Below are 7,625 nucleotides of genomic sequence, written 5' to 3'. Positions count from 1 at the left end.
TATATATATATATATATATATATATATATATATATAAGTAAGTTTCAAAAGAAATGATGATGACACCCTAAAAATTGAGTATTATATATTTTTTGTATTGAGATTGAATTTTGTATATCACACATTAATGGAGAGATAAAAGATTGACAATTGACGATAGATATATGAGATGAGGTTGAAGTGTCTTTGTTTTAACTCATGGGATTGATTTTCTTTACTAATCCTATAAACTCATATTGTTAGCTTATGCTAATTAACCCTACAAACTCATGGGGTTGGTTCGTTTTGGCCAACCCTTTATTTGCAAAAAAAAAAAAAAAAAAAAAAAAAAAAAAAAAAAAAAAACTATCTTCTAAAAAATCTATATCTATATCTTTATCTTATATATATAAAAGGACAATCTTGGGATATTGAGGTGGCACCATGAGAATTAAGTATTCTCAAATGATGGATAATGAGGTTTGCCTCATAAAGTTGTCTTATTTTGGATGACCCTCTTTGAAATCTTTAATCATGGTAGAAAATCAAATCAAATCAACCAAATGGTAAAAATTATAGTGCAAAAGTAATTACATTATATCTTTATATATATATATATATATAAGTAAAACCTTAGAGTGATGAGATGGCACCATGAGAGGCTGATTAGGGGAGCGATCAAATGTAAACAACTCAATTTGTACAAACCGTGCAAACCTCATTCAACCAATCATAATTTTTCATTTTGTTCATTTTTTTTGTAATTATGAGAGGTTGATTAATCATTTTTATTGTGGAGGGTGTTAATCATATATATTATCATTTTCATTATTTTAATTTTAGAGAAATACATGAAACAGTTTCATGAAAATTTCATTAAGTATTATATGAAACAATTTTATAACCATATATGAAACAACTTCATCAAAAAAAAATATTATATGAAACAATTTCACAAGATTAAACAATTTCATGAAAAAATTCAATACGATTAAACAATGAAATCGACGGATGAGGGTGGTTTGCACGGTTTAAACAAATGAGGGCGGTTTTCATTTGATTTGATCGCTCCTCTATATAGTACATATATATATATATATATATATATATATATATATATATATTAGGGTTTATATATTATAAGTAAAAGCACTTTGGGGTATTGAGGTGGCACAATGAGAATTGGGTATTCTTAAATGGTGAATTGTGGTTGAGTCTTAGTTGTCCCACATTGGTGAAGAGTTGAAATATTTGAACAAAGTGAAGTGTATAAAAAGATGAATTAATGTCTTTGTGTCGATTCATGGGATTTGCCTCATAGGGTTATCTTACCTTCGATGACTCTCTTTGAAATCTATAACCATGGTTGTGATCAAAACCAACCAAATTGAAAAAATATTTATCTTTATACATATAAATGAAAACATTGGGGTATTAAGGTGGCACCATGAGAATTGAATATTTTCAAATGATGAATTGTTGATGGATTTTAGTTGTCCCACATTGATGAAGAGTTGAAAGATTTAAACAACGTGAAGTGTATAAGAAAGGTGGATTAGATGCTTTTCTGTCAAATCATGGGATTTGTTTTATAGGGTTTTCTTATTTTGGATAACCGTCTTTGAAATCTATACCATGGTTGGAATCAAAACCAATTATAGTGCAAATATAAAAGTGAAACCATGAATGACGATTTGGCAACATGAGGTAGTTATTTATATGTCATCTTGGTGTTACTACTATTAAGATTTGAGACACCTCTCTAATTATAATTCAAATATTATAGAATGTTACGATAAAGTGTATTATTTTTATCATTTTAATATCTTATGTGTGGGCCACCGAACCCAGTTCATATTAATTTTATTTTTTTGTGAAGAAAAATTCATTATCTTAGCTTGGTGATGTGATTTTTCATGCATCGCCTTGAATTTCCACTATTGTTGCTACAACTTACGCATTTTTCTAATTTTAATTTGAAATATTATAGAACATTTATTTTTTATAACTTCAAATAAGATTTCATTTAAATTTGTCACAAAATTAAAATTGTGATTTTGTCACCTTAGATGAGATTTCAGTTAAAAATGTAACTTTTAATTAAACAAACTACTAACATTAGTCAAACATTTGTAGAGTATTTTGCAACACCGTTCTCGAGCATAGTTTGATAACTTAAATTAACATATGATTCTAAGATTATTGTCAACTCCTCTTAAAAACTTTTAATGTTAATGAGTAGTTGTCATACACATTTGCCTAATTTTTTTAGAAGATGTTTTCAAATTTTAGTCTATAACATTTATTTTAAAAATGGTATTATCGCTACCGCGCAATATGTGGTTGGAACCCTAGTTATGATAATATTGAAAACTTGTGTATCATATATATGTTATTTTATATATATATATTTTTCTATCTTCACATAGTATTTAATGTATCGATTAATATATATTTGTTTCACAATAGCTTTGTTTCACATGTACATGGTTTAGAATGTAAAACTCTTTTATGCGTATTTTTTGTTTCACAAACTCGTCAAAAAAGTTAACATTGTGAATTAAGTACATGTAAAACAAACACATTGTGAAACAAATATGTGTTAAATGATATTTCAAATTCTATCTTATATGGGAAAATAATAAACGAAGTAACACATGATACAAAAATTCTCAAACAAATATGGAGGAATAATACGTCATACATACGATGTATGTTTGAATGTCATTTTGAGAAGCTTGATTTTCTTGTGCTAATCTTCTTCCAATAGTTCATGGGTGAATATAAACTACTTCTTTGAATAGAACAAATAATAGGTTTTTTTAAATATATGTATATGAAAAGATACAAGATTTGAAGAAGAGGTAATTAAATATAATGATGAAATAAGTAAATAATTAATTATATATAAAGGACAAAATGCACAAAATAACAATCTACTTTCATAAATTTCTTTATTATAGCATTGTACTTTCAGTTTTTCTTATTACAGCAATATACTTTCAAACTATTTTTTATTAGGACAATGTACTTTGAAAAATTTACCCATTATAGCATTGGGTAACCTTTTGATTTAAATTTACCCATTATACTAGGTTTTCATGCCACCTCATTGTCCACGTAGGCTGTCCACATGTACTATAGTGATGTGATTTTCTTATCACATCATTGTACTTTCAAAATTATTTTATTATAGCATCTACTAGTTCTTATTAAACACTATATTTTTAATTTTAATATTTAGATATTATACATGTTATTTAATAAATGTATTAAATGAATTAAAAAWATTCTAAATTATTCATTAATATATCAATATCAATAAAACTAGTATAACATAACTTATCTCGCTAACATTTTTAAAAAATATGTGTTTTTTGAAAAAAGGAAAATAAGAATTGTTCATTTTTTTTACCAAAAAATATTATCTTTTAAATAATATATTATATTTGTTCAAAAACTTTTTACTTGACGTATAAATATATTAAATTAATTAGACTTTTTTGAATTATTTATTAATATAACAATATTAAAAAATTATAGATAACAATTTATTTCGTTAATATTTTAAAGAGAACTTTAAAAGATATGTATTTATTTGAACAACATAAAATAWGAAAAGTTACTTTTTTTACAAACAAAATATATCTCDAAAATAATGTTTCATATTTATTTAATAAATATTTTATTCTAAGAATATTTAATTTGAATACAACTTAATAAGAAAAAGTAAAAAAAATTAATTTTTTTTAGATACAGTCGCAATGAAAAATGAAAATCACTAATAATAATTTGAAATAAGTTTTTATTTTAATTTTAGTTAAGTTATCAAAATGATGTGGCATCCACATCACCTCATTAAAGCCACACAAGCAAAAAAGTCAAAGGGTTAACCGGTTTAAAAGGTAACAGGTTACTCATTGCTATTATGGGTAGATTTTTTAAAGTACAATGCCTTAATAAAAATAATTTGAAAGTACAATGCTGTAATAAAGAAAAACAAAAGTAGAATGCTATGATAAATTTTTTTATGAAAGTAGGTTGCTATTTCATGCATTTAACCCATATATAAATAACGACCAGTGACTAGGAAAACCAAAAACAAGGAATGATAACCAATGAATGAGTAAAATATCCCAAGATTACATTTGTATATAAATATATATTTCCATATAATAAGAGATTTAAATATACATATTGGTCACAACTATATAACTTGCTATATTACAAAGTAGCTACAACTTTTTTTTTAATATAAACTCAGTACAAGACTTGTAAACATAACAAGTTCTCAAGTACAAATATCATAACATCTTCCAAATATTCTACATATGTAATAAATCAGATCCCTTTACCTTTTCCCTTTTCCTTCATTCTCTGATTGTGCCGACCTGTAATGCACATTTTAAAACAGAAAACGAGGGTTAGACCATAAGGTCTAATGAGAAATCCCTTTGATGTTAGTACAAGGTGAAAATCACCAAAACACTTTTACAAAACCCATATTTGTATAAATAATAAATAAACAACGTTTTATTGAACAAACCTCTTTTTGTTGCATCAAGATGATGAGACAACACCTACTCATGGCATCAAACAATAAAATAACCCATCACATATAAACTTGTGGCATTTAAATAAATAAGTAATAAAGTTGTCGCATCCAACAGATGCAATAATAATAACTTGTCGCATCACACACATGAGATAACCCACACTTGTCGCACCTCAAAGATAAGATAACCAACATTGTCGCAACCAATAGATGCGATAACAGTAACTCCTCGCATCATACTAGTGCGATAAACCAAATTTGTCGCATCTCATTGATGCAATAAAAATAACAATTTGAATCACATCCCAATCTCAACGCACCACCCTATGCGATAACAATCACACTTATCGCCTCATATAGATGCGATAACAGAATCTCATGATCAAAAGATCATCATTTCCAGAATTTGATTATGTCACCCTTATCCCAATATACTCGGCTCCTGATTATCCCACCCTTATTACAAAGATATACCCAGCTTCTAATTATTCCACCCTTATTACCAAAAAATACCCATCTCGTTATTACGCCACCCTTATTACAATCAGATGATAACATCGTATCAAAACCCAAAATTAATGCTAACAATAGCATATGCACATCATGTATCCACGTATGGAACTTTACGGTTTCTTTACTAAAAAACATAATAGATGATGTTTTTAAAATAAAACTCACCTTGATTCACAGAGATGCAAATGAAAAACAACAATTGCTCAGATAAAAACCACATAATCAACTTCTTTCATCCTTTCCCTAAGGTTTCTGTTTCTTCACACTAAAAAACACACACAAAGAGAGAAAAGCTTATTACTTTTTATTTCAAATCTTACCAAACTTTTATCAAAACCCTAATGAGAATTTAAAATATCTCATCATGTGATCATATTAAACAAATGAGGCAGTCAGGCGGAGGTAATTTAAAAAAAATTAGGCACATTGACACATTAAACCCCTCTACTTACTATCATCTTTGAAAAACAACTTCAAGTTTTATAACTGAATAACCGGTAATAACATTATCCTCCCCTCAAATTCAATCAAACAACTGAGGATATTTTGACCTCATATCTGATTCCAGTTCCCATGTAACTTCTGGATCGTTATGAAAACGCTATTGTACTTTCACGAGACTGATTTCTTAATTTCTTAAAATTCTTGTCTTCCGGTCTGACGACCTCAGGGGTTTCCACGAAATTCAAATTATTATCAACTTGCACCTTAGGTAGCAGTATTTCAAAGTTCGGATCGACCAGACACTTTCGCAGGTTAGAGACATGAAAAATGTTGTGAATATCATTGAGTTCCTCAGGCAACTCCAACTGATATGCTACTGAACCAACCCACTTACAAATTTTAAACGGCCCAATATACCTCGGACTGAGCTTACCCCTTTTCCTAAATTGAACGATACCCTTCCACGAAGAAACCTTTAACATTACGAAATCTCCTACCAGGAATTCAATCAGTTTACGGCGTTTGTCAGCGTAACTTTTTTGTCGGTCCTGAGTTGTTTTAAATCATTCTTGTATCTAATCTATATTTTCAGAAGTTACTTGAACGATCTGTTGACCAACCAACTGCTTCTCCTCCACTTCATTCCAACATAACGACGTTCTGCACTTTCGGCCATACAAAAATTCATACGGTGTCGCTTGAATATTGGAATGATAACTATTGTTATAAGCAAATTCGATTAGAGGCAGATGCTTTTCCCAAGATTCCTCGAAGTTAATAATACAGGCTCTCAACATATCTTCAAGGGTTTGAATCGTTCTTTCACTCTGCCAATCTGATTAAGGGTGATATGTCGTACTTAATCTGACCTGAGATCCCATAGCTCTTTGGAAGCTCTCCCAAAACTTAGAGGTAAATCTGATCTCCATATCTGAGATGACTGATAATGGAACACCATGACGAGCCACAATTTATTCAATGTAAATCTTTGCAAGCCTTTTTAAAGAACGATACTCCTTAGTTGGTAGAAAATGCACAGATTTAGTTAGACGATCCATAATAACCCATATGGCATCATACCCCTTTGGAGTTCACGGTAATTTTATGATGAAATCTATTGTGATATGATCCCACTTCCATATAGGAATTTCCAGAGACTGTAAATTCTCATATGGTCGTTGATGCTCAATTTTCACTTGCAAACACGTTAAACATTTTTCCACATATTTTGCAATCTCCTTCTTCAATCCTGGACACCAATAAAATGGTTTTAAATCTTTTTACATATTATTGGTACCTGGATGAATCGAGTATCACGATTTGTGATTCTTGTCTAAAATCAGTTCATGGTTGTTCCTGGAACGTGCATCCAAATTCTGCTTTAGAAATATAGAATCCCTTTGTCATTCTTTGTCGGGGTTGAAATTATTTCACCAACTCTTTTGGCCTTGAAGTTTTTTTTGACAGTTTCACCTTAACATTTCAGAATTTCATTAAGAATGTCGAGGATTAGGTTTGTTCTCAACACGCTTTAATTGTTCCACTCTTTTCTTTTTGACTAAACACATCAGCTACGACGTTTGCCTTTCTAGAATGATAAAGGATTTAACATCATAGTCATTTACCAATTCAATCCACCATCTTTGCCGCAAATTTAGTTCCTTCTGATTAGACAAATGGTGGAGGCTTTTATGATCAGTTAAAATCTGACATTTGGTTCCCAGCAAATAATGTCTCCAAATATTCAATGCAAAAACTATGGCCGCAAGTTCCATGTCATGTGTCAGGTACTGTTTCTTGTGATATATTAATTGTCTTGAACTGTAAGCAATAACTTTCCTTCTCTACATCAATACACACCGAAAACCCAGTTTTGAAGCATCTCTGTATAACACAAAATCTTCAGGCTCATCCAGTAATGATAATATCGGAGCACTACATAGATAGTATTTCAACAATTGGAAGGATTTACTATGATCTTCTTCTTTCATATTTAACAGTTTTCCTTGTTAACTTGGTCAATGGTGCAGCAATATGTGAGAAGTCTTGAATGAATTTTCGATAATACCCTGCCAGACCCAATAAACTAGGAATCTTGGTGGGGGTTCTCGGTACTTCCCATTTCTCAATAGGC

The sequence above is a fragment of the Cynara cardunculus genome (assembly GCF_001531365.2).
Source record: "Cynara cardunculus var. scolymus isolate 2C chromosome LG 2, CcrdV1, whole genome shotgun sequence".
NCBI lineage: Eukaryota > Viridiplantae > Streptophyta > Magnoliopsida > Asterales > Asteraceae > Cynara > Cynara cardunculus.
The sequence above is the reverse complement of the archived record's forward strand: the minus strand, read 5'-3'. Positions refer to the sequence as shown.